The following is a 25931-nucleotide window of genomic DNA, read 5'->3' as shown; positions in this document are numbered from 1 at the left end:
GCCTTCCGGGCCACGGGACCGGGAGCACCTGGGTGGAGCGAGGGCCCTAGGGGCCTGCGTTGCCCCGAGCCCAGGGGCCGGCCCAGGGCTCTTACCTTAACTGCTCTTACCTTAACCCCACTGTGGGCTCAGACCCTGGCCTTTCTCGCCCAGAATGAGCAACTGCTGAGGGCCCCCCCCAGCTCCATTCCGGCTGGGCCATAGAATCACTGGGGGGGGGGGGGCTTTCGGTAAGCCCCTTCCTCTGTCTGGGCCTCAGTTTACCCATCTGCAGAATGAGAGGGATGCATGGCTTCTCCAGGTGCTTGCCGTGCCAAACAGGACAGGACAAAACAGAAAATGCAGCTGAGGCAAAGCCAAATCTCTCGGGTTCACAGTGCTGGGATTTTTGTTTGTTTTCAAAGAGGGATTTTTTTTTTTTTTTTTTTAAGGGAAGGAGTCCTGGAATTTGACCGGAGATGGCTGTCGGAGAGCCAGTTGGAGCCCGTGGGCCCAGGGCTTGGGAAGGCCCGGGCAGCTGTGCCCACAGGCCCCACCTGGCATCTGTGGGGTGCCCAGAGCCCTGGCTGTGATTCGGTGAGCAGAGGCATGAAACGTGCCCGTGACAGGATCCAGAGGGCTCTGGAAAACTACCCAAGAGGCTTCCGGAGGTCAGAAATGTGGGCAGAAAATGAGATCCAGATTTTAAAAAACCCGGCTGGCTCATCCCCCTGGGAGGGAGGCCTGGGAGAGCCTTGCGGCTTGTTGACTTTGAAATGCTTGCCCAGGGCTGGTCTACAGCAGCGGCCCCTGGCCCCAGCCTGATGCCCTGGCCAAGGTGCTGCCCTCCCTCCACCTCTGAGGAGGTGGGAGTTTTACTGGAGATGACGGGGGACCCTTTGAGGGCTCATGCACAACCTGCCTTCTGCTGGGCCCTGCTATTGCCCTACGGGGGCCCTTTCCAGCTTACATGCAAGGAGCAGAACCTCGGGAGTGGCAGGCCTTCGGGCAGATTGCTTTCCTCCCTGGGCCTCAGTGTTCTCATCTGTGAAATGGGGAGAGTAACACAGGCCTGCAGGCATGTGGGAATTAGGTGAGATTTGGGGTTGGGCTGGACAAACGGTAGATGGTGGCGTCAGAACCACTCCCACGGCAGAATCCTCACCACGAACGAAGCAGGCTGCACCTTCCAGATTGCCCCAGACTCTGGCGGGGTGACGCTGGCCCAGCCTGGCCCCAGGGAAGGCTGTTTGTCAAGGTCACCTGGAACGGCTGCTGAAAAGCCCAGGGTAGCCGGTGCAGTGGCATTTCCTCTTCTTCATCTGGGACCCCACTCAACCTCGGGCCTGCGTCCCCGGGGAAGCCCACCGCCCCCCGGGTTCGCCGACTGATCCCGGGGGCGGGAAGCGGCAGCCGACAGACGCCAGACACCGGGGACATGCTCGCCGCCACAGCTCGAAGGACGGGCGCGGTGGCATTTTCAGCTTTCTGCCCTGGGCGGGGAGGGAACTTGGGTTTGAGCGATGGCTCTTTCTTGCCTTCCAGCCCACCCTCCCCAGTGAAAGTAGGCCGAGGGAGCTGGCTCAGACGAGTAGGTGGTGACGTGGCCCAGGTTGATTTAGACATGCGGGGAGACCGGGGTAATGTAGGAAATGAAGGAAATTTCCCCAGGGAAAGGGGGAAGAGAATAAAGAGGAGCTTAAGTGCCCAGATAATTATAAAGCCTGGCGTGGTGATTTATGGCGGGCAGGCCGGCTCCTCCGGTCTCCACCGCCCCTCCCGTTTCGGTCCCCCTGTGCCCCCAGAGACCCGCTGGTGGGGGAGGCCGTGAGGCCAGCGGGCGCCGCCCAGCACCCGAGCTCTGCTTTGTGTCCTGGGGACAGAGCCCCTCTGTGTGCCGAGCCCTGACGTCTGCTATCTGGGGCAGCCTCGCGGGACACTGACAGGCTGCCAGCCGGGAGGCTGAGCCCCCCGCACAGATTCTTCACGGACGAGCCCCAGCCAGACTGGCCGGCCCATTAGAATGCTGATGGTCGGGGTGGAGGCAGCACCTCTCATTCTTGGTGCCACGGAAGGGGGGGCCGGGGCCATGGCGTCAGGCAGAAGTAAGGAGGCGCGTTTCTCTGGCTTGGGATCAGGGTGCGCTCTAAAACGAAATGAGGACGCGGCTCGCCACGTTGGCCAGGGCGCAAGAGAGGCCGTGGCTGGCCGCGGTGGGCCGCCTGGACACTGCGCCGTTTGGGGCCCGACTGTGGGCAGCCCCTGCTAGGGGATTTCCTCCACTATGACCACAGCTGTCCCCTCCCGCCCCCCTATAATTCCTGGGGGCTGTCTGCCAGCTGCTGACCTAAAGGTCATCGCTGGCCCCCCTCCCTGCCGCACCCAGACTGTGCCCAAGTCCTGCTAGCTCTGCTGCTGCTCAGCATGTCCGAGTCTCACCCATCCAGGGACGTGTGACCACCACGCAAACCTCTGCCCTGACCTCCACCCTGTGGGGCTCCCGTCCAGCTCCAGGCGGAAGTCCAGTCTCCCCTTCCTGGGGCTCGAGAGGCTCCCAACAGCCTGCTCTGCCCCCTGCATGTTGCCATCCTCCCACTTCTCTAGACTGCAGCCCAGCATCACCTCCTCCTGGAGGCCCTCCCTGCTCCCCACCTGCCCACTGCTCAGTTCACGGCACGTGTCTGCCCTGGAAGACTGAGCATCTCCAGAAGGACCGGCCAGAATCACCAGCCTGGCCCAGGGCGGGCTCTTGGGGGAACGTTTCATGAATGAATGAAACAGAATCCCAAGGCTGAAACAGAAGAAGGGAAGGCTGTGAACCTTGCACTCAGTGCGGCGGCATGCGCCACCAGGCTGGCCACGTCACCTGGCCACGATGCTTGGAGAAACAAGGGGACAGAGCTTACTTTATTACCTCCACCAATATGTTCCCTTTTAGGACTAACCCGAGGGGCTTGTGAGCCCACCTCATCGGGGACAGCGTGGCAGTGCCCGATGGACAGGCCTGAGCCCTGAGCATCTGCGGCCCACGGACAGAGGACGCCAGGTAACTCCAGGCCACGGGAAAACCATGGCTGCTGCTTTGGGGCTGGGGTTCGGTTGGGAAGACCAGCTGTGAGAGGTGCCTTGGAAGGCTCTGGGGCCTTTTCCCCTCAGCTCAGTGGGTGTGAAAGGTGGACTCTCTCGGCCCATCCGATGTCATTGGTGAGCAGTGGCACATTCTGTTAATTTAGGTCAGACATTTCCCGTTCATGAACTTCCTGCACGGCCCTGCTACCATGTTGTGGCTTATGGGGGTCCTCCTCCTCCAGCAAGTCCTCACAAACTCCAAAGCCCTCTTGCCTCCTGTCCCCTGGCGGTGGGCTGCCCAGCCCCTCTGTAGCACCCACCACCCCCCTCTTCTCTCCCGTCGTTCATCTTCACGGGTTTGTGATGGACAAGTCTGAGGCAGCTTCCACTGAGGCCTTTTGAAAAGTGTGCTCGGGGCGATCACGCCTGACCGGCGGGCAGGGGCCTCGGTCCCTCCCCGGCTCTGCCGTTGGCCTGCTATGTGATCTCGGCCCACTCCCTCCCCAACTCTGAGCCTCCATTTCCCCACCTCTGACATTTGGTGGGTCGCCGGAAGGTTCCGAGGGACCAGCTTGGGGCGGCTGCCTCAGGTGTGTGAAAGTGCTCCTGGGCTTTGAGCGGGGTCTCCCCTGGGAAAGGGGAAAGAGCTATGCATAAAGCCAGAAGTGCGCGTCCTAATGTCTCTCCGGAGGAGAGCAACGAGGCGGCCGGCCGCTGTCCGGGGTGGGGTGTCTGGGTCAGATACTTGTGACAAAGCTGTCTGACGGTATATTGCATGGCCGCTCAGCGGACACGGCCGGTGGGGGCCACGGAAGTCTGTGGCCAGCCGCCGTGGTGCGTGTGGGAGCCCCTCCTGGGAGGGGAGTCTGCCGCGGGCTGGGCTCAGCAGAGGGGGACTGTTGGCTGCCTTTTTCTCCTTTTCTCGTTTGTCCGGACCTTGCTGAATGAGGAAAAACTCCTTTAAATCACAAAACTAACCACCCAGCCAGAGTGACCCTGACCCACCCAAATCCTCACTGCACGTTCTCCCCCCAGAAGGAGAGCCGTTGGCGGAAGGCGCGGGGTGTTGCCCTGAGGGCAGCACCGTCACCAGGGCGCGTCTGGGCCCTTTAAAAGGAGCAGAGGAGATGTGGGGGGCAAAGGGGGCCCCTGAGAGTGGGGAGCACGTTGAGGCCCCTCCGGGCCGATGGTGGGGGTGATGCTGCCACTTTGGGGCCGGGCCCACCGTGATGTCTCCATTCGCGTCCCAAGTGTTGGGAGTCTGATGTCTAGAGGTGACGTCTGTCCATGGAGACCAGGAGCCCTGCTGTCAGGCTGGCGCTGGGGCCTGTTCCTTTGCTGTTAGAGGTATGGACGTCCCTTGTGACGCCCCCCGACCTGGTAGGGCTCAAGGCGGGTGTGTGAATGGACGCACCTCTGGCCACCGGTGACGCGCTTTTCTGGCCCTGAGTTGGTAACTTGCATGGCGTCGGCTGCTGTCTGGCGAGAGCGCCTACTGTGTGTGCGGGCCAAGCCGGTGGGAGTGTGTTCATTTTTGTGTTCATGATGTCAGCTTTGTCCAGTAGGTGAGAATGGCTGCTTCTTGATACAAAACTGGGGCTCAGAGAGGCCAGGGTCCTGAAGGCCACGCAACCCAGGAGATTGTCTTCACCCTGGGCTCTGCAGCTCAGGCTCCTGCCCGGGGCTGGTGGCCCTGCCACTGGATGCTGCGTCCTTGGGGATTTGAACTGGCCTGTGCCTATCACGTCAGCTGCTCCCCAAGTCCCGGCTCCTTGAGTCCCTGCTGGGGCCGTGTTGACCCAAATGAAGCAGCCGAGCTGGGGATGCACCCCTGGCTTGTGCATCTGGCACTCTGGCTGGAGGACGTGGCTGCCCACAAGCTCACGGCCTACTGCTGATGCCTCCCGACCCGTCTTGGGTACCTGAGGCCTTGGGTGTCCGACACAGCACGACCCCAGGGCCAGGCCTCGGTCCTCCGCAGGGCATTTCTGCACATAAATCGAGGGTGAGCTCTGTGCATGATTCATTAGCAACTGGCTCTTTCCAGTTTGTAGGATGTTTCTCCCACACATGACCTTGGAGAAGGCCAAGTTTAATGCCGAAGAGAAGTCTAGACAAGGCAGGCAGAGTGCTCTGGGGATCCATGCTCCCATGGCTCTGGGTCCTGAAGCTTGGCCAACATCAGGGTTCCTACTGAGGGCTCCGAGCTCCTGCCCCACGATGTCCACTCAGACCCCAGGCCCCGGAGACTTAGTCCCTGGTAAGATAAGAGGTAGAGGAGGAATTTCTCCAGGATAAAGGCCCAGGGTGGTTCTTACACATCCTCAGAGTACCCCAGGGAGGCGGCAGTGGGCGTGCAGTCCAGTGAGCCTCATGTGGCCTGCGTGTGCAGCGGGTATCAACTCTAACCTTGCATGTAAATTTGAGGAGGTAGGTGTCACCGTCCCGGTGTAACAGACTGGGAGCCTGAGGCCCCGGTGGAGGGGCTTGTCCAGAGCTGAAATGGGACCTCAGTGGCCCCTGGACTACCCTGCAGATAGGCACAGGAATGTTGCGGAGACCAGGCTACTCGTGGGCCTGGGCAAGGTGGGATTGAGCTCTGAGACATCCTGCCGGGGCCCAGGGCTGGTTCTGACCATTGAAGCACCAGCCTCATTGTGCCAAAGCCTTCCAGACGACAGAACTGCATGGGGGGGGGGGGGAGCGGGGAAGCTGCCAAGATGGCCCGGGCTGACCCTGTCGTCCAAGTGACCACACCGTGGGGCACGGACTCTGAGAGGGAGCGGGGGCCCAGCCCTGAGAGCAGTGGTAGGCATCATCGTGAGCCAGCCCTGCGTTTGGGACGTGGACTTTTGTCACCGGCAGTGCCCACCACAGCTCTGGGAGGCCAGGCACACATGAGATGCACATCACAGGAGGGAAGGCAGGAGAGGGCGGTCTTGTGCCTGGAGCCGCACAGCAAGCAGAGGCCGTGGGTCTGGCCAGCTTCCCGTGCTTCCCCCAGCCTGCCTCGTGACCTCTGGGACTCGGGGGCCCAAGTTCATTAGTGACCCTGAGACAGGGGCCCCGGCCTCCCTTCCCACCCCCACACCATGTGGGCTGGCCTCTTGAGGGAGGACAGCTGCAGGAGGCTCAGGCAGCCCCAACAGGGGACGACGCACTCACAGGATCTGTAAGGGCTCCGAGGGCAGGCCACACGATGGTTGTGTGGCTCAGCACGCAGCGACTGGAACGAGGCAGAGTGAATGCCTCTGTGCACCAGTGCCCAGTGGACACTTAACCTGGCTGTTCTGTGCCATCACCAGGAGAGTGGGCACAAGGATATGGGAGCAACAGAGTGTCCGGGGGAGAGCATTCTGTCAGTGCTGCTCTGAAGTTGGAAGGGGCATCCGGGCTTCACATCACCCACCCCGGGCAGCCGTCCTTGTGAGTTTTCAGCCACGGCCACGTGTGGCTCCTGTGTCGTACAGGGATTGGGCCAGGATCCCAGAGCCAAGCCTGCTCCCGCAGCTGAAGCTCTGCTCACCTGTCAGGACAGAATTTCCACACCCCTGTGTCCAGAGCAGGCACGGGGTGGCCTTGTCCTGTTTTCACCTCCTCCGGCTCCCCGGAAGCCTGATCTCTGCTGACATCAACTAGTGATATTGAATAGGGCTGTTTATGCACAAAGGGGGCCTCGCCTGCCGGGCCTGTGGGTACCACAGTGTGCTGCCCATGGAAGCGGTCCTCTGTGAGCCCCAACCAGGCTGTGTTCTCGGTCCAGAGGGAGGAGTGGGTGCGTGCTCCATTGGCTCCCCTGTGCTGTTTTGGGGTTCTTTCCTAGGCGAGCCCCAGGGCGCTGTCTCATCAGCTCCAGGTTGGGGTATTGGAGATACCCCAGCTCGAGGGACTTCCTAACCTGCCCATCTTACAGGCGCAGGCAGATGGGCTTAAACAGCGGTGCACGCCGGGGCTCCATCCTGCTGGGAGGAGAGGCAGGGAGGGCATCCTGGCCGGCGAGGCAAGGGCTGTGCTGCCTCAGGGCGGTCCCATCTCGGGGGTGCTCCCCTCCTATAAAACAGGGCAGTGAGGTGCTGCGGCCCAGAAGCCCCATCCTGCAGCTAGGGAAACTAAGGCTAAGAGAGGCTCTAGGCCAGGAGAGATAGGGAAACAGGATTAGAACCCAGAGCTGGCTGACTCGTGGTCCTGAGTCCATGCTGCGTGCAGAGGGCATCGGGCTCACAAATTCCTGTAGGTCCCCAGCTTCAGGGGTGGTGTTGGGGTTCCACCCAACATTTTAGGGCTGGGAGTCCAAGCACAGCCTTGGAAGCCCACCAGCAGGTCCCCTCCGGCCTCTGAGTCCCATGATCCCCACTGTCAGGGGCCTGTGCCTGAGGGGGAGGGCTACAAGCCAATTAGTGGCAACTGGTCACTCTTGGCCCCAGTGGCTCCTGCTCTGGGTGGGACCTGCTCAGTGATGGGGTCTGGGGAAGGTTGCACTTCTGAGGGGACAGAGCAGCCTCATTCTTGCACTGGGGGGCCTGTGGGAGCCTCCCAGCTTGTGTGGGCATGTTCCGGAAACTGGGAATACTCAGAAAGGGCAGGGGAGGAGGGTGTGGAAGCTGGAACCCTGCCATCCTGTCCACCCACTCACACTCAGCCTGGGCAGAGGCAGAGTGGCTCTGGCTGAGGCCCAGCCTGGCTCCTCTCTGTGGTGAGTTGGGCCTGGGTCTGCCGTTCCGTCCTCACGGACAGGGAGCCAGCCCTGCTTTGGGGGAGCCTGGACCCTGGATGCAAGCCTGAGCTGGAGGCGGGGCAGGGGCAAGAGCCTGGCCTCCGTCTGAGTCACCCTGGGCCGAGTGCTCTCAGGGCCCCCCCAGGTCCTAGTGTTCCTGCTCAGTTGGTCCTGGGGTGTCCTCTGATGGGCTCATTGGGAAAAGACCAGAGTCAGGTCTACACTTTCTGGGTCCCAGATAGACACATCGTTCTAAGAGCGGGGGGCACTTCCCCGTCATCCCGGGCGCTGTGCTGAGCCAGGGTGCCCCCCAGCTGCATAGGAGCTGGTCTGTGCCGCAGACCTGCCAGCCCTGGGGGGATAGGCAGTACCAGAATCTGTGAGCTGATTTCAGGGAACCCCCAGCCTCCTACTAGAGCTGGGGAGACTCTGTCTCAGGTGGCATCCCCGCAAGAGTGGAAGATATGCATGGCTGGGCCACAAGGAAGCAGTGCTTGGGGTTTGGTTTGGGGTGGGAGTCCAGACCAGGGCTGGGAGTCGGGGGGTCGGACAAGGCTTCCCTTGCCGTCTGTAACCTCTGGGCACTTGGGAGCCTTGCCCGCTGTGAGTTGTGGGCTGCCATCTGCGGTGGTTGTGTGGGGTAAATGAGAGGCAGGGGATGGTCACACTGAGCCCCCTCCCGTTCTCGGGGTCATGTGCCACCAGGCCTGCCCAGCTGATTCCTTGGTCACCTTGCGTCTTTCAGAACATGACTCATCCCAGAGCACCCCCAAGGAAGCGGGACCTATCGTGGCCTTCGGGAGACATTCCAGGACCGCAGAGCCCAGGTAGATGGTCTTTGCCCTGGGCCAGGGCAGGGAGGCAGCCCAGGAGGTGGGCGGCCTGGCCAGGAAGGGAACGTGAGCCCGTCTTTCAGAAGAGCCCAGCACCAACCCCTCAGGCCCCAGCTGGCAGCCAGGCCCACCCTTTCTGAGGGATTCAGCCTGGTCCCTGGCAGGCGGCTGAGGTCCCACTCCAGGACCAGGAGTGAGGTGCAGGGCAAGGATTACCTGGCCTGCCATAGGCCTTTGCCTCTCCCTGAGTCCTCGGCCTGCCCTGAGGCCTGAGGACTCTGATTCGCCTCCTCGAAACAGATGGAATCAGGGAGGGCTGGGAGGGCTGAGTTGTTGGCACAGAGACCCTGCTGAGCGAGCTCCGAGTCACAGCCACCTACCTACATGGTGCCAAGTGATGGGCACGCCCAGCCCCCCAGCTGCGAGCCACCCTCCTGGACATGCTTCTTCAGAGCCTCAGTCTCCTCATCCAGAAGGCCGGGGCAGGAGTGGCTCCTGGTGGAGTGTTGGGGACGCACCGTGAATCCCAGAGCACGTGTGGCTTCCGTGAGAGGCCCAGGGGACCGGACACAAGTCTTTGCACACAGTGGGCCCCCAAGAAGCACAGTGCTTTATACTTCACTGAGAGCAGACAGCTCTCCAGGTGTTTGGGCCACCCTGGCACTCTTCTCGCTGCTCTCCTCGCTGGAGCTCAGCGGGGTCTAGTTCCCTACACCCGTTATTTCAGGTTTTATGTGTGCTGGTGCTAATATGCGAGATGAGATGGTAGGTCGAGGCAGAGCGGGGCCTGGTGTGGCCAGGGGCCTTGTCGGCAGCATCTCTGAGGCAGACAGGAGGGCCTCCGCCCCCCAGGAACCCAGGCCTGCTGTGGCCATGGGTGAGTTTCACAGCCTTGGGGAGACAGCCAAGTGGGGAGAGGTCTCCACCCCGACCTCCAGATCCGAGCAGCTTTGTGTGGTGGTCTGGGTCTGTTTGCACAGCCACAGGACAGGGAGCCTACCTGCCCACGGCAGGTGCTGTGGGGGGCCTGCCAGAGGTCTGGCTTGGTTCTATTCCAGAGCCCGAGGCTCTCTGTCAGTGTCCGGGGCAGCGCCTCCATACCCAAGTCGGCCTGGGGGCAGCCACTACCCTGAGGGCTCATGGGAATGGCCACGCCATGGCAGGGGACTGAGCCCCAAGACCCAGATCAAACCCCCTGGGTCCCACAACTACGTGGCTTTCACTGCTGTGTGGTCTTGGGGAGGCCATGGCCTCTCCCTGGGATTCTGTTTCTCATTTGCAAAAGGGGCATCCAGACCTCTTCCTACGTACTCCCCGCCCCCCCCCCCCCAGGTACCAATAAGAGCAGAACAGGGAGCCTCTTCTGGCCAAGAAATGGGGGGGGTGTCTGGCTTGGGATCAGTCCTAACCCACTACTTGGAAAGATGAAGCCTACACACGCAGCTGCCACTGATCATACAGGCAGAGCGGGAACTAAGGGGTTATATGTTACCTATATGTCTTGCTGTGTAAATAAATAAATGTAAACATAAAAAATACGTATGTTTATATTGATATTAAAGCTTAGAGCAACACAGACAATGCAGAAAGATAAAAGTAAATAGGAAATTAGGGCAAAGGCAGAATCGAAGGTAGGCCTAAAAGAAGCCACATCACGTAGAAGTCTCTGGTTGCTGGTAATGACTTGTAAATTCAGCTCTGAGCCTCCTCGCGGCCAAAGCAAAGAGGAAAGGCTGTCCCTTGCAGGAAGTGGCATTCGGGGCATACCGTTGGCAGCTCTGACGGGACGCCCCGAAGCCCTGGGCGAGGGTGGGGGGTGGGCACTCCCTGACGCTCAGCACAGCTGTGTTCCTCTCATCCTGCTGAACCTTCCCGCACTGAGTCATCTGATTTTCCCCAACCCTTCAAACCCCAGTGGAGAGAGGCAGCGAGGGGCCCCGGCCAAGCCGTCAGGCCTTGCTGAGTCCGATTTTGAACGTGTGTCCCTCTGGCCCCGGGGTCACGAACCTGCAGGTGTACCTGCCCCGGCCGCTGCCCCTTGGAGACGGGTGCCCCCGAGGATCGGGGAGTCATTCCCAGGGTTTGGGACACAAAGTCACACTGATGCGGCAGTGTCAAGGCCCTTGCGGTGCTTGAGGTGGCCTCCCAGGCTGTCAGGGCAGGTGGGCCGGGGCTGGAGGTACAGATGCGGGTCGGGGCCCGCACACCTGCGTACCTGGGCTCTCCTTCCCGAGACTTACACAGCATCTCTCTCCTTCCAGGACTCACGCCTTCTTCCTGCCTCCTCGTTCTGCAGGTGACCCCTGCAACTCTGCCTCCCTCAGGTCAGTGCCGCGTTTTGAACCTTGAAAGTCAGGGCTCCCCCCTCCCCCCAGGTACCACCCTGGTCTGGGCCTGTCTGAAGTGGGACACGCACACACACGCACACACACGGCTTGTGGAGGACTGAGGAGCTGGGCGGGCTCAGCTGGGTCTGCTCCTGCCTCAGCCCTGACCTGCCACTGGCCTCTTTCTGTGCCCGAGGGACCAAGGTCTGCCAGAAGTCAGGGGCTTGCCCAGGTCTCTTGCCCCAGGAAGCTGGACTCGGGCCCATCTTTCTGGCTCCCTTCCGCACAGAAGTTGAGTGAAGCTCCTTTTGCAAGGAGCCATCTGTCTCGGGGGTCCGTGGTGGGAGGGCTTGGGCCAGCTGCTGGGGACGGTCCGAAGTGTCTGTGGAGTGGGCAGAGCTCAGGGGCTCAGCAGGTGAGAAGGTCCTCGGCCCGCCGCTCCCTAGCCCAGCCACCCTGTGGCCCTGGCGGGAGCCGATCATACCCAGAACACCCCTTGCCCACAACACCCTGCTCCTCCCCTGAGAGCCAGCCCACAGGGCAGGCTGTAGGGCCCACTTGGCTGAGTCTGGCCTCCTGGGGAGTCCTCGGGGCCGTGTGGGCCAGACAGGCGCCACCCCCCTCCCCCACTGTTGCCATGGCCAGGGGCAGGCCTGCCTCCCAGGTCCATGTGGAGAGGACCCCAGGCTGTTGTGTCTGGGCTCAGGAACCCTCTGCCATCTGGGGCCCGTGTGTTTACAGGTCCAGCTTGCCCGCAAGACTCTGCAGACACTGCCCCCAGGGCTTTTGTGTCTGCGCGCAGAGCGTGCGCCAGCCGGTGCCCGTGGTGGGGTGGAACATGGGTGGGGAGAGGGGGAGGCCCCCAGAGGACGTGGGGCAGAGGGGAAGGGGGACCTGGAGGGGGGATAACAGAGGAAGGGGACGAACAGAGTGGAGGCAGAGAGAAAGCAGGGCAGGGCACGGGGAGAGAGGAGACACAGAGCAGAGCGACGGGAAGCTGTGGGGAGCTGTCGCTGGGGAAACGGGGCCTGAGGGTGCAGCTGGTCCCAGATGTCCCCAGGGCGTGCTGGGCTCTGCCCAAGGCCATCTAGTCCAGGTGCTTTCCTGGGCATCCACTGTGAAATCCCCCAGCGTCCCACTGGCAGCTCTGGTAGCCTCCGGGGTCCCCATGAAACCCACGCCCTCGGAGGTACGTTCCTCATGCAGGCTCGGGCACCAGAACGTGTACCTGGGTCCTGCGACCCCAAGCCCTGACAGACACATGCAGGGAGCCACAAGGGTGGGTCCCCAGGAACACAGGCGGAGGTCCAAGGAGGCAGGGCCAGCCCACCTGGGAGGCCAGAAGGGCTCCTGGGCCAGGGCGGCGGAGCCCATGCACAGCAGCTGAGACCCAGGACATGGGGAATGACCTGGGCGGAGAAGGACAGGCCTGGGGGAGTGGGCTCTCTCAGGGCAGGACCCGTATTCCCCCATACTGTGCAGTGGACGGAATGCACGCAGGCCAATGCATGCAGTCGGTGCTTATTCTATGCTCATCCTGAGCCTGAGTAGTCACCAGGATGACCATACAGCCGTCGGGGCAGGGGTGAGGACATGCTCAGGGCCAGAGGGGAGGGCCACCCCTCTTGCGTGCGCACACGCCCTCCTGCAGCCCCAGGACTACCAGCAAGGTGGGGCTCATCATCTCCGTTCTGTTCTGCTAGAAACGGAGGCTGGGGGCTGGGAAGAGCTCAACTCTGGCCTCACCTGTGGTCCAAGAGCCCCCTTTAGGATGCTGAGCTGGGAGGTGCCAAAGGTTTATGGGGGATAGTGACTCGGTTGGTGGGATTTGTTTTTGAACTGACTCGGTATTGTTCTCCCTGAAGTCTGCCCAGACTTGGCCCAGGATGGGGAGAAGTCTGGGCACGGGAGGCTCCCTCCGTCTCTAGTGCCTTCCCCCGCACTGAGCCCCTGGTGCCTCCCCCACACCCAGTACGGGCAGGAGCCACGCACCTCTGCTCAGCACCCAGCGCTGGCTTGTTCCCTGAAGGGACTTGGCCCTGCCCTGCCCCAGCACCCTGGGTTCCTGCGGACAGACGGGCTGCCCTGTTCTTCAGAAGTTGGTGCGGACGGGCCTGACACCGCAGGGAGAACCATGCTGAGGAACCACTCTGCCTGCTCCAGGGCTGGCCCGTGTCTGGTGCCCACGGCCGAGGAGGCACAGAAATTTATTCTAATGCTAAATGTCCAGATAGCCTTTGTTTACCCAGATAGAAATTAGGGCCTTAAAAATACCTCGCATTTGATCTTCTGGTCCCAGTACAAATATTGACAAAATGCAGAATGACGGGCTTCCTTCAGTGCTTACTTCTCGGTTCTGAGCAGCGCTCTGGCTGGGGGTGGTTAACCCTGAAGCGTGAGGAGAGATGTGACGAGAAAACCCTCTGGGGACGGGTTGCAAGGAGAGCCTGCCCTGTGAGCTGCATCGGACAAAGCCACTTTCGATTCGGGTCCCGTTACTGTGCCAGGCCCTGAGCTGGACACCCCTCCCATAAGAGCCATCGCTGTTGCTGACAGCCCTGCTGGGTGGGTGCCGTGGGGGGCAGAGGCTCGGGGAGGTCCAGGGACCAGCCCCAGAGACCACCAAGCGACCAGCAGCAGCAGAGCAGGGGCCTGGCCCCAGCCGGCTCAGACGTCGAACTGCTTCTGGATTCCAGGGCCGTGTGGCCTTGCTGAGGGGTCAGGCTACGGGATCCTAAGAGACAGTCTCCCCGGGTTGCGGGCAGGAGGCTGGGGACAGGGCCTCCAGCTCAGGCCCTCCGTGCAGTGGTGCCCAGGGTGAGCTAGAGGGTTCTTCCCGCTGGAGTGAAAGCAAGCGGCTCCCAGACCCAGTGCAGCTGGGAATGCCCGGGGCTGCTCTCCGGGCTCCGCGGTCTGGGCTCGGTGGGGTGCTTGGCCTCAGACATCTCCCTGGTTGGAGGCCTTGTTGCCCAGTTGTTACGGAGCCGGAAGGCCAACAGGCCAGCTGTGGTGGGAAAACAGGCTCGCACTCTGCTCAGCCGCCGGAGGTCCCTGCCCCAGCACGGCTGCGTCTGAGCTGCTCTTCTCCAAGAACACCATACCCACCGAGCCTGGCCGGCCTTGGAGGACTGGGAAGCCAGAACACCCCTGTTGTCACCTTGCGGAAGAGAAAGTGAGTGTGTCAGACATGGGGCTTCCTGGGGTCGCCTAGTACAGAGGGGTCTGGTCCTCCTTAGCAGCGGCGTGACCTGGCTCGGTAAATGGAGACGTCTGTGGGTTTCTGTTCACTCGTGCCTAAAACACAGGGGAGGAGGGGGACGCCTGTCTTAGCTGTGTGAGTGTGGGCAAGTACCTTAGCCTCTCTGTGCTCCTTCCTCCTCTGCGGATCAGGCTGTAATGGGGGCGGACGGGGGCACTCGCTGCGACGGGCTCAGGTTGGTGCCTGGCGTGTGGCCGGTGTAGGGTGTTGGCGTTTGCCCCGTTTCCGACGGGGCGCATGTGCCCAGTGGTGGCGCACACGTTGGCAGCAACATTGGGCAAGTGGGGATTTGAATGGGGGCTCTCGGGAGAGGTCCTTCGTGTCCTCCATGAAGACAGCACCTTGTTCACGCTCGGCAGGTTGTCAGGACAACTGTGGTCGCACAAGCAACAGGGACCATGGCACCTGCCCTCCACACCGCCACCATGGCAGCACCCCCCTGTAGGAGAGGCATGGGGCTTCCCTCCCAATCCCACTCCCCTGGTTCTTGACCCAGGCCCGGCCCCTGGCTCTGGATCAGCCCGTCCCCATCAGAGCGCAGGGCCCGGGCTCTGCCCCGCTGCGTCAGCCACGTCTCCCCGACCCAGTGTCCTTTGAGGGCCCCCCGCCGGCCTCAGTCAGAGCCACGGCACGGTGAGCCCCTGGGCCTCGGTCTGCTGGTCTTCGGTTTTCACTCTGCGCCGACAGGGAGGGGGCCTGGGGCTGGGCCCGCGGCCCCCAGAGTAGTCCTGCTTGTCTCTGCCATACGTTTGGGGTTTTGCGTGAGACCTGGTAAAGATAGGGAGACCCCACGGGCAGGGCAGAGTCAGAAAGATGCGAGCTCTTGGGGTGTACCCGCTGCCTAGCAGGCTCTGCTCCAGAGAGGCTCTCGGTCCAGCAGGTATCTGCCGGGGCAGCTCCATGTGCCCCCAGAGGGCCACAAACAAGGGGGTGGGCTGTCACCAGACAGACGCAGCTCGGGAGCCTCGGGGTGTGAGCTGTGGCTGGCTTGGGGCCCCCATGAGGCAGGTGCTGCAGGAGCTCGGTGGGGGGGGGACGCGGCCACGCATCCACAGAGCTGGTCTTGCTGGTGTCGCCTGGGCGCTGCCCTGGCATGGCCTGTCCCTGTACCCGCCAGCAGTGGGCAGGGTGAAGCTGCCAGCCTGGACCCCGGGTGGGGTGGGCCGGGATGTCCCTGGAATGCAGGGCAGCCCTCGGGCCATCTGGTCAGAGGCCGCCCCGCGCCGGGCAAGCAAAGACCAGCCTTTGAGGGTCGGGGGCAGAGGAGGATTTTCATCCAGAAGGAGCCCGGGCCTGGGAGGCCAGGAGCCTATATGTTCAGCCCTGCCTCTCCATGTCACCGCCTCGAGCTAGGCCGCCCCCTCTGTAAGGCGGGAGGGCATCCTTGCCACTGCCCTGGGCAAGGGCTCGTCCCCAGGACCACCCAGAGCCCCTCGAAGGGGTGAGGGCGCCTCTGGCAGCTCAGGGAGGCCAGGGGCCCGGGCAGGAGGAAGAAGGTTCCAGAGAGGGCACCGCCTGCCCCCCTCTCTCTGGCCAGGCCCTCCTGGGCCTCCACACAGGACAGGCGGCCACGCTTCCAGAGTGGACATTCCTCCTTCCTGCCCCCAGCGGCCGGCTGCCTTTGTCTTCCTGGGGCTGCACAAAATGGCCGCTGCAGCCCTCCGCCATTTTGTGTGTGAGGCAGGCAGGCGAGCGGGTGGCCCGGCAGGGGAGGAGGGAGGGAGACCACTGCCCGCCCGCCTGCCCCGAGTGGCCTGGACGGAGCCCAGCACCAGCCCCCGCCCCAGCCCGGCCTTGGCCGCGGCTGCCCTGGGCTTGGCACCAGCTCACGTCTTGGCAAGGCCGTCCGGGAACCCCGGCCCTTCACCCAGCCTGGTCGGCCCCCTTGCCGCCCCCCAGACTTCCCTGACGAGCAGACGGAGATGCTGTGAAGCAGAGCCCAGAAGAGCTATAATTAAAGCCATGCTCCTGGAGGGAGTCCTTGGCAGCCACGGGGCCGGCATGGACGGTTCTAGAAATGACGCTTGCCCGAGTGGGTGGGGGTGGGCTCCCCAGACTCGCCATGACAGGGCCGGGTCTTTTCTAGGCCACGCTGGGGAGAGGAGCAGCACGCTCAGCTCTCCACTCACCACCCCACACCCTCACCTGCCTGGGGAGCCTCTGAGCTCCCTGGCTGAGCCTTGGGCTGGGCCCTGGGCTCCTGGTGGTCAGTCAGGTTTCCGGTCTGGACGCAGGTCCTGGCTGTCCTCAGGAAGCTGGGACAGGGGGCTTCCTGGAGGAGGTGAGGTCCGTGCCAAAAGACTAGGGTGCCGCTCTGCAGCCGGGCTTCCCATGGCGCCTGAGCCAGCTGAGATTCTTCATCGCACAAAGCTGGGCTGAGCCCATTCTGGCCCAGCCCAGGCCCTACACGGTCCTGTCTTCTGTGGGACCCACATCCCCTAGATCTTGGCTACCCTGAAGAGCATCTTTCCGGAGCTGGGAGCAACCGGGCGTCGGGGGCCTCCTTCTGTGCCTCTTGCTCTGTGCTCAGCGTTAACAAGCCCACGGCTCGGACAGTGTGCAGCGGATCAGGGGTAGCACATTACGGGGGGACACGGTCACGCAAGAAGCAGGCTGCTCGGCATCCGGGGATTCTCGGCCGTGGGGCCTGGGGAGCCACACAGAGGAGACGCCAATGTCTCTGGAGCCAGCGCCGGGCCGTTCGCTGTGGGCCACCGTGCCACACCGGCCTCGGCAGGTGGAAGGGAGCAGCCAGCCTGCCAGGCATCAGCGCCTGCCCGCAGTGTCCAGCCATGAGGCCCTCAAAGGGCAGCGTACCTCCTAGAGGAACTGCATGGAAATGTCCTTGTACAGAAGCGGGGCGTGGCATTTGAGGCGAGTGCATTTTAAAGGGGCTGACGCTGTTTCTCAGGCAGCGTGGAGTAATGCCAGGCCAACCTGGGGGCCCGGCCCGACCTGTGTTCTCTGCGTGGCTGAGGGTCAGTCCCGCACTGTCAAGGGACAGACACCCAGATACAGCGCGTGTGTGGCAGGGTAGGGCCTCGGGAGCTGCATGAGGCCTTCCCCAGACACCTGTGGCCCAGCCAAGCCCTTCAGGCTGGGAGGGTTGCTGGACGCTGCCCCAAGGCCCTTCCCAGAAGCTCTCTCCTTGCGGTTCCCGGAGAGAACATTCCGTCACCATGAAGTGAGGTTTACTCATGCCCTGGCTTCCTCTGGGGAAAGCCTGTGGGACAGGATGGTGGCCACGAGCCAGGCCAGACCCAGTACCTCTTGGGGGACACAGAGCCCCACAGCAGAATGACTGTCTCGGAGGGGACTGTCCCAGCTGGGGCTGCCGCGGGGTGGGCTTTCGTGCTGGGCATTTTTAATGATAGGTGTGCATCCGGTCCCCTCCCTTACTCCTGCTCCTCACCTTGTGACCCAGACTGTAGGTTGAACGGAGAACCTTTCAGACAAATGTGCGCCTTTGAGGTTAACACTGTTGCCTAATGACTAACACCGCCTGGAGACACCCACAGGATCAGAGAGGGCTCTGCGTCCTTGCTTCTGCCTTTGGAGTCCAAGCAAACCCTGGAGTGGTGAAGACCCGCTCTCCCCACTGACACCCTCTCTCCGGGCACAGAGGCCCCTTGACCTTCTTCCGGAAGGCCCTGGCATCCTTGTCCCACTAGCCAGAGCAGGCAGCTGAGGCCAGAGGTGCTGACTTGCCCAAGGCTCATCACTGCCTGGAGCCAGAGCGGGGCTCAGAACCATGACCTGGTGGACCTCAGAGCCAGCTGGCCCCTCCTCCCCATGCCAGTGGCCACTGTGGATGCAGTGTGTCTGCAGAGCCGGCCAGCCCCCCTTGCCCAGCGCCTGCCCCCTGGCTTCCCAAGGGCTGCCAAGTGTTACTTTTGTGGGCCTCCAAACTCCCACGTCCGTGGCGTTGACCGTCCAGCCTCCGCTGAGTGCCGGCTGCCTGCACCGTGTCCGCCTGCAGGTCTCTGGGCACAGGAAGGCAGGGAGCTGGAGCAGGACGCAGGCTTCTGAGGTGCCCATCATGGGGGGCAGGGGCTGCCGGACAGAGAGGGTGCGAACAAGAGAACGCTCCGGAGACGGAAGGAGGGCTGGGGTCTGTGCAGACCCATGGGGCTGGGGCGGGGGCTCCTGTCTGGACGTGCCTCTTCCCCACCTGCGAGGCTTGTGCCGCCCAGAGGGACGCAGGGCTGTGGAAAGAGCCTAGCGTCAGGGAAATTTGGATAGACCCGGTTTTGCCGCTCCGTCTCCAGGGTGTGCTGTTGGGGGCGGTGAGGCCCCGGGGCCGTGCACTCCCTGGGCTGCTGGAGCCTGAGGCAAAAGGAGAAGTCAGTAAGCCGGGTCCGCTCTGTCTGCAGGGTGGAAGTTTGTATATCATGGATGTTTTTGCATTCATTTTTAAGAATTTTACTTTAAAATATTTGCCTTGAATGCTGAGTTTGGTGTCCCAGAAGTGGCGTGGCCGAGGTGCGGGTCTGGCCGGCCTCCCCAATTCCCGGCCATGGTGGGCACACGGTCCCCTGCCCCGGCCCAGGTCGATCAGACTGCCATCTCCTTAACTCGATGGGCCGTGTTTGCAGGGAGACCCACCCCCGCCCGGGCCCCCGGATGCCACCCCCGCGTCTTTTTCCCAGACTCCATTGTTGGCACGGCTTGCCGAGCAGAAACACTGGCCGCTTTATGGGGAGAAACCTAATCGGGGCGGCGCGGGGGGGGCGGGTGGCCATGGGGGGGTTCCCGGCTCTCGGTGGCCCCGAGCCAAGCCCGAGGTGACTGCGGGGTGACACTGTCTGTCTGCCTCACTCGCTCCAGACATCCGCCCAGCCCTGAAAGGGCCACCTGCCCACGAAGGCCTCCCACACACCTGTCCCTGGCTGGCCTGGCTCCTCCCACCCGGCCCTGCCCAGCACCCTGCCCGCAGGCAGACGCCGCGGGACCGGGTGGGCTGGTGCTGGCAGCTGGCGGCTGGTGGGGCGACCGCCGATTGCTCACTGCCCAGCAGCCCTGCTCGGGGAGCCCCTTTCATGGTGCGTTGCCGGCCCCCCGCTGCCAGGCCTCATCCGGGCCGACTGGGAAGAGTCCCTCTGGTCTGTCTCAGGAGTCCGGCCGTCCCCCCAGGCCGAGGCCCATGGTGACCCCTGGGACTGTGGGGCAGGGAGGCCCAGCAGATCTCGGGAGAGAAGAATGCCATCACGGCTGCCGGGCACCTCTCCCCCCTGCCCCGCCACCTGCCACAGGGCTGGCTCTTCCAGACAGGAGGCCTGGGGCCCCCGAGAGGACAGCTGGCCCCAGAGCTGGGGCAGAGCTGGGATTCCCCTGGGGGGCCTCTCTCGGCTTCTGGAGAGGCCCACACGGACAGGAGACAGGGCCCTCGTGGGCACGCAGCTAGAACAGCTGGGGGCGGGCGCCCCAGCAGAGGACAAACAAAGACAGATGGGCCGGGGAGGGTCAGAGGCGGCCTGCACTGGGCATTTTTCTGCTCTGGGAGGCTGGCGTAGGGGAGCCGGGGCTGGGCAGGGACTGGGTGGGAAGAAGCAGAGGTGCGGGCCTGGGGGATCTGGCTCTGAGGGCAGCCTCTCGGGCTCAGCTTCCGTGCCCTCCAGGTGGTCGGCGGTCCGGCCGTGTGCTTGTCTCATATCTGTGTCCTTTCCTTGGAGGACATGTGTGGCTGGCTCCCCTCCCTCATGCCAGTCCTGCCCGGTCATCTGGCTGGAATGGGCCAGAGCCAGGTGGGATGGTGAGCCGTCAAGCAAGCCCTGGCTGAGGCCTCAGGGCGGGTCTCGGGAGCCCCTTCCTCAGGATGTCTGCTCTCGGGAGGATCCCAGGCCTCGCCTGCCACGGGGCAGGAGCCTCAGCCTGGCCAGAGCCTCCTCTGTAAAGGGGGGACCTCAGCTCCTCCCTCTTGGGTCCCACCGACTTCAGGCCCCAGGGCGTCTGTGCGAGCCTGACGTGGCGCTCGCCACCCGGCCCAGGAATGTCAGTAGCCCTGACCATTCAGAGATAAGGCCTGGGTCTCAGTGGTCTTTGAGCCAGAATTGTCCAGCTCAGGGTGGCCACAGAGGCCCCTCTCCGGGCCATTGCAGGGAGTGTGTCCCTGGCGAGAGGCTGCTCAGGGATGCGAATGCGCGGGCTGGCAGGGGCGTCCGGGGAGGAGGCCCGGAGCAGTGGTCCGAGCTCTGGCGTGGCTGCCTCTCTCCCAAACCTGACGCCTGTTACTCTTTTCCTGAATCCCGAACAGGTCAAGAAGCTTCTGTCCGTGGTGGGCCTTCCTCACAGCACGTGCGTGTTGGGGCAGGGCTCTGGGCCCGGGTGGGCTTCACCCCGCAGGGCCCCCCCTCCGCCCGCCCCGCGCTGGCCGGCCCAGCCTGAGCCTGTGGGAGCTCTCGCCCTGTCATCCCACAGGACACAGGCCTGCCGCCCCAGCCTCCGTGTGGGTGCGCATCCGGGTGCCTCGCAGGATGGCCTCCGGCACCCCTGCTCCCCCTCCTGCTGTCCTCGCTCGAGGAGGCACGTGGTCAGAGCTGTGTCCCTCCCGTGCACCTCCAGGTCCTGCCATCAGGCGTGGGGGCCCTTAGATGGGGATCTAGTGGTCCTGCCGCCACACCTTTGCCCAGGGAGTACCTGCCCCCCGGCAGCCGCACCGCTCCTCTTCCTGTGGCTCTGCAGCGTGCTCCCTCAGCTGAGGCCCACGGCGCGCATGCTGCCCTCGTGACCCCGTCACCTTTCACGGTTCTCTCTGGCCTCCCCCGTGCCCAGACGTGGCCTGAAGGAGCCGTGGTCTGTTGCAGGGAGTCTGGATGGAAGAGGAGCGCTCAGCCCAGTCCCGCTCGGCACCGCAAGGACTCGCCTGTCCCTGGGGCTCTTCGCCCGGTGCACCTGCTGCCCTTGGGCTCACCTTGCCTCGAGGGCCCTTTGGGGCCAGCAGTCCTGGAGGCAGCCCCTTCTCTCTGCCCAGCCGGGAACCAGCCTCGAGTGCAGCCCTAACGCACCCAGGCCACCTGTCATCCACCCGAGATGCCGCAAGGTGGGTCCAGCCTGAGCAGGAACAAAGGCCAAATGGAGGAAACCAAGTCATGTGGGCTTCTTCCAGGCCGGGCTGGAGGCCGCGGGAGGGGGTGCTTGTGGGGACAGCCAGGGTGGACCAGGATGTGTGTCTCCCTTTGTCGCCCCGCCCCTGGGGTCCCAGCGCATGGGCTGGCCCGGTGTGCAGTCTCTGCCTCCCGGCTGGGGCTGGAACCGGAACCCTCCTGGGGTTAGCCCTGCAGGCTCAGGAGCTAAAGCCCGGGCCTAGGGGACGGCAGGGGGTGTCGGAGTCTGCGTAGTTCCACACACGTGGATTCCAGCTCCGGCTAAGGGCGGCCTGGTGCTACCCAGACGCCCCGAGGGGCAGCTCCCGCACTGACCCCACGTCTCCCTGAGGACGTCCAGGCCCGCAAGGGCGTAAGATGTGCCCAGGGACGCAAGCGAGGAGACCAGCCTGGTTTTGCAGCCAGGTCTGCCTGCTGGGCTCCCCTGCCTCGTGTCGCCCTTGGCCTGCAGGGGGCCAGCAGTCACCATCAGGGGTTCCCTACAGCCTAAGGGCATTGGGGTCTGAGCGGCTAAGTCTAAAGCCCAGGGGCCGTGCTTAGGGCCCCTCCCCCCAGAGTCCTCTGAGACATTCAGGGGGGGCCCTGGGCTGGGAGCCAGGTCCTTAGCCTCTTTTCTCCCCAGCAACAGGAGGCTCACGGCAGCCAGTCACCCCACAGGGTCGGGTGGCCTCCAGGACGCCCAGGCCCCGTCCAAGGAGTGGTAGCTGCCCCTGCATATGGGGCTGCGCGTGAGACCTCCCTCTGCAGGCCAGGGCAAGGCCAAGCTCAGCAGAGCCCAAGAGCAACCCCCCCAGCCCGGCAGGGGGCCAGGGACCCCCGCCTCCAGCCCACTAATCTCAGCCTGTTTGCTCACTGCGGAGCGGGGTCAGTGCGCTCAGCTTCACGAGGAATGTGAGGACCGCACAGCCCAGCCCAGCCTGAGGCCTGCCCAGAGGAGGCAGCCTGCCTGCGGGAGGGGAGGGTGTAGAAGGCGGTTTGGGGGTTGGAGAGCTCAGAGCGCTCGTACCATTCCCCAGGCGGAAAGCAGGATGTTCTAACCTCCGCCCTGCCACCTGTCGGCCGTGTGACCCTGCGAAGGCGATGTTACCTCTCCGCGCCCCGGTGTGCTCACGTCTAAGATGGGTTGACCGTAGCACTCGCCTCAGGGGCCCCCAGGGGCCCCCAGGAAGGCGGTGGCCGTGGTGACGCTGATCCAGGCTGACTGTGCCCTCGGGCACGGAGTGCAGAGCCCTCCAGGGCCTCCAGCTCTGCCCCAGCTGCCCTCCCCAGGGGAGCCAGCTTCCTCGTCTGAAAGGAAGAACAGCATCCTGGGGCCTCTCCCGAGGTGGGGACAGCTCAGGTCACCCTGCACGGCAAGACCAGACTGACCAGAGCCCATGGGGAGGGCGTCCCCGCCTGTCCAGTGGGTGGAGGGAGCAGGTGTCTTGGGGCAGCGGAGAGGGGGAGGGTGGGCGGCCGAGGGGGGTCACTTACAGCACCTGTGTGACATGCGTTCCAACAAACGATGGCCTTCCTCCCAGTGTCACCAGTGCAGATGTCCCTTGGGAACATTATGGCCACTCCTGTCCCCTCCCTCCCTCCGTCTCTCTCCCCTCTCTCTCTTTCCCTCGGGTTGGTGGTTTTCTCCTGTGTGCCCCTCTGCGTGGCTGCTCTGGGGCGTCTGTAGTCCCAGGGGCCCTGCCCACCCGTCTGCCCACCCGTCTGCCGGGATCCCCAAGCCCTTAGCACCGGCCGGCCCATCCCCAGCCCCCGGCCCCCATTCCCCGCAGCACCCCGGCCCGCCTCCAGGAGGTGCCTCTGGAAGCCACGGAGTCCGTCCCTGTGCCACGACTGACGGCCCTTTGGGGTGAGGTAGTAGGTTGTATAGTTTGGGGCTCTGCCCTGCTATGGGTTAACTATACAATCTACTGTCTTTCCTGAAGTGGCTGTAATATCGCCGATGGACAGCGTCCAGGACCCTGGCTGGGGAGGGGACAGGGGCAGGCTGGGGACGGGCAGCAGCCTTGCTGGGGTGGGGTGGGGGCTGCCAGGCAGTAGGTCTGCAGGCCTACCTTCCACTTGCTGTGTGATCTTGGGCAGGTGCTTTGACCTCTCTGGGCCTCATTTTCCTCATCTGTGAAATGGGGACAAATGAGGATTGGAGACGATACTGTGTGAAGCACCCGGAGCAGGGGACGGCTCGCAGTTGACCCTTCCGTCCCCCTGCACTGCACGGAGAGCCGGGGGGGCCGGTGGCGCAGTTTTTGCTGCCTGCCTCCCCTCCCCGCCCTCCCGCCCCCTGCGTCTGGACTGTGTCCGCAGCTCCATCCCTGTGGCCGGCAGTGGGCACCAGGGGGAGCGGCGTGGGCCCAGAGGACGAGGCTGGGGTGGCAGGACAGGCCCCCAGGGAGACCCCCGGGGAACCTCAGCACGCCCCCGGCGTCCTCACCGGCCCGCCCAGCTCAGCGTCAGGCCTCTGGTCAGTGACGGCCCCTCCGCTGGAGAGGGGGCTGAGGCTGCCCCACTCCTCGCCGCTCACCATTCCAGGCGGGAAGTGAGGGGGGCTTGTGTGGCGCTCTGCGGCCCCTTGGGGACACGAGCTCCCCCACCCACGACGTGCAGGTGGACGGGCTGGGCTGCACCGTCTGTGCTGCCTGCATTGTCCCTCCTGCCCCGCGCCTGCCCGGCCTTCCAGCTTGGCTCCCGTGGCCACCCACCACCAGGCAGGGGCCGGGCCTGGGCGTGGGGCAGTGGCGGGACAGCGGACCCTCCCGCACCCCCGGGCACCGGCGGGGTGAGGTAGTAGGTTGTGTGGTTTCAGGGCAGTGATGTTGCCCCCTCAGAAGATAACTATACAACCTACTGCCTTCCCTGAGGAGCCCAGCGACACGTCCCCACGGGAGGGCCGCCCCACGCCCAGCAGGAGACTCCGGGGGCCCTGAGCCATGGGCCGGGGTGGGGGAGGCCGCGGCGCGCACACCTCGACTTCAATAAAAGCTGTTCTGACGTGTACCTGGAGTCCTGCCCTGTTATTCCAAAAGCCCCGGGACCAGGTGATGGAGGGTGTGCGCACGTGGATGGTGGTGTTGGGGCGCATCTGCCGTGGCGGAGTGTGGGGCGTGGCTGGGGAGCCGTGTCCGGGCTCTGGGGGTCACCACACTTGCCCAGGCGCAGAGGCCCGTGGGCCCTTCCCGTGGGTGCAGTCCTGGACTCCAGGCCCCAGACGTGTCATCAGCCCTCATCCTGTGGAGACACCCCCATAGAGCTCCTTGCAGGTGGTGTGGACCCCAGTCGGCAGCTCCAGGCACAGGCCGGGGCCTCCACGGCCACCTCACCACCAGGTGCTCAGTCTGAGCCCAGACGTTCCCATCTCCTGTGCCCGGGCCCCTCAGGACGGTTTGAGGGGTAGCCCTCATTTCTGGTGTCCATCCATGGGCCACCTGCCTTCCTAAGTGTTCACTCACATTTCTCCCAGAGGCCTCGTGGCTGTCGACGGCCACCGCATCCCTGTCCCCACAGTTGCAGGGTCTGGGAAGCAGAAGGGGCCCGTCTGTGCCTGACGGAGCACTGAGCGCTCCCCTCGGGGAGGCAGGCGCTGGCCTGGCTGAGTCCACGCCTTGCCCTTGTGCCATGGTGCCTGGCGCAGACCCGAGGAAGGACCACCTTCCCCGGCTGGAGCCAGCCCCCCGAGTCTGCCCACGGCCCCCCGTGAGAGGCAGCACCAGGCTGGCTCCTGCCGACAGCACAGGGCACGCTGAACTGGACCCCAGCACAGTCCTCCAGTGCGCCAGCCCGACAGAACAGACAAAACGTGGACGGTCCTCAGACAGTGATCTGGGATCGGGACTCTGCGACAGGGACTGGAGGCAGCTCCTGACCGAGCCAGGGGCCCCAGAGGGGCCGGCTAAGATGGGCACTGCTCGGTCATGTGCACAGCAGCCTGAGGCCCTGGCAGGACCTTCCTCCTGATGCCCCAGCCCCTCCCACCTTGACTGTCCCCAAGCCACCATCTTGGCCCCAGCCTCCATCCCGAGCATCCTGGCCTCCTCCTGCTGGGGTTCTCCAGCTCGACACCCATCTGCGACCTGCCTGCTCTGAGGAGCTTCTGCCACACCCTGGGTTGGGGACGGTGGGAGCCCAGAGCAGAAGTCCTCCAACACCAGCGGCCATCTGAGCTGGATCTTGACGGCTGTGCAGGAGTTTGCGGCTGGAGACAGGAAGAGGCCGTCCCTTCTCCCATTGTCCTCCGGCAGCTGGGTGGGTGGCAAACTTGGGCACTGACTTCCTCCTCCTCACCCATGGTCAGTCAGGGGTGGAGTCTGGCCACTTGCGTCCCCTGACTATCATTTCTGTCCCTGCTCTCTCTGCACCCCCACTACTCCCTCTGCCCTCGGAGCTTCGTGCGGGTCCTAATCCCTTTCTCCAGACACTTGGCCTCCTGGGCACAGCCCCGTCCGTGCTCACGCCTGCGCATGCTCTCACCTGGAGCCCTCCTGCTCCGTCCTGCTTCTCGGGGCTCTGAACGCACAGCCCCCTCCTGAGCACGTCCGCAGCTCAGGTGCCACCTCTGACCGCAGTCGTCTGTGTAGAAGCTGACGTCCTGAGTCCAACCTTTCCTCCTGGCACCTCCACTGTGCCCAGCCCTGCAGTGGGAGCTCACAGCCCGGT

General features: G+C 63.8%; 1 protein-coding gene across 1 annotated transcript in view; it reads left to right on the top strand.

Moving 5' to 3' along the window:
* The first annotated feature begins 8579 nt into the window (after positions 1-8579).
* The window catches only part of PPARA (peroxisome proliferator activated receptor alpha), a 99775-nt gene continuing 82423 nt past the window's right edge, over positions 8580-25931 (top strand). The window contains exons 1-2 of the mRNA XM_021687463.1: positions 8580-8589; positions 10857-10919. The gene's annotated coding sequence lies outside the window, so the exon portion shown is untranslated. The remainder of the gene's footprint in view (positions 8590-10856; positions 10920-25931) is intronic.

Source organism: Neomonachus schauinslandi, chromosome 5 (assembly GCF_002201575.2).
Source record: "Neomonachus schauinslandi chromosome 5, ASM220157v2, whole genome shotgun sequence".
In the NCBI taxonomy this organism is placed as follows: Eukaryota; Metazoa; Chordata; class Mammalia; order Carnivora; family Phocidae; genus Neomonachus; species Neomonachus schauinslandi.
The sequence above is the reverse complement of the archived record's forward strand: the minus strand, read 5'-3'. Positions and strand labels throughout refer to the sequence as shown.